Source organism: Chinchilla lanigera, unplaced genomic scaffold (assembly GCF_000276665.1).
Source record: "Chinchilla lanigera isolate Chin_1 unplaced genomic scaffold, ChiLan1.0 scaffold00010, whole genome shotgun sequence".
Lineage (NCBI taxonomy): Eukaryota > Metazoa > Chordata > Mammalia > Rodentia > Chinchillidae > Chinchilla > Chinchilla lanigera.
In genome coordinates this window covers 5,195,179-5,196,261 of record NW_004955411.1, presented here as the reverse complement: position 1 = coordinate 5,196,261, position 1,083 = coordinate 5,195,179, and the positions used below count along the sequence as shown (strand labels likewise).

General features: G+C 40.2%; 1 protein-coding gene across 1 annotated transcript in view; it reads right to left on the bottom strand.

Moving 5' to 3' along the window:
- The window catches only part of LOC102025986 (glutathione S-transferase A-like), a 157,516-nt gene that overhangs the window by 108,822 nt on the left and 47,611 nt on the right, over positions 1-1,083 (bottom strand). The gene's annotated exons all lie outside the window — the stretch shown is intronic.

The following is a 1,083-nucleotide window of genomic DNA, read 5'->3' as shown; positions in this document are numbered from 1 at the left end:
GAACTAAGTGCCTTCACTCTTGCACACACTTCTGCCATAATATGTCTGCCCTGGAGTCATTCAGCCTGGGACTGAGTTCTGATTCCATGGGCCAAGTCAAACCTTTCTTCCTTTACACTGAGAGTGTCAGGTAATGTGTCTCAGCGATGGGAAAGCTAATAGAGAATATTGATGCCAGAGAAATGAGGAGGCTACTGAACCTGTAACATATGATTTAGAAGCTTTGCAACAAATTTTTGGAGGGAGAACAAAAGATTTGAAATATAAAGAAAACTTAGAATACAATAAACATATCTCAATTAATGATTCTTACTGGAACTCAGAAGACCAGAATGGAGGTAGTAAAGGTCAGGCTCAGAAGATCCCCCACCGGAACAAGGGTTCCACTGGTATTTGAACTAAAAGCCATGTATGTTACACTCTGGGAAAAAGGATATTGTTTACATTTTGTCCATGCCCTGAGACTTTGCAGGAGATTGATGTTAAGGGCAGCGGACTAAGTAATCTAGAGGTAGGAATTTCAAAATAGTTCAACATTTTGTTGGTACCATGACTACTAATGGCTGATTGTAGATTGATTTATAGTGAGAGCTGGAGGCAGAAGACAAGGTGAAATATATGAAATTCTAAATTTTCAAACACTTTATTAGTACATGTGCGCCTTAGTTATTTTTCTCATCACTTAGACACAATAGTTGACATCTGCCAGTTAAAGAGGAAAGGTTTATTTTAGCTCACAGTTTGTGGAAGTTTCAGCCCATTGTCAGCTGGCTTCAGGGGAGGACAAAATAGCATAAGGGAATGGGGCAAGCAAGAGACAGCGAGCCTTCCTTCTGCTTTCCCTTTTATTCCATATGGGTCTCCAGCCTATTAACTGCATGCCCATTATACCCACCCAGAATTATGCAATCAGTGGACTAATACATTTACCACACACCGTTAATCCATACTCACACACCCTAGATACAACCACCTCCAAATAGCCTAACCTACAAGCACATGAGGCTTTGAGGGGGAATCTAGACAGAATGCATAAAAATGTGTATAATACATAATGCTTATACTCTTTGTAGGGAGTTGGTA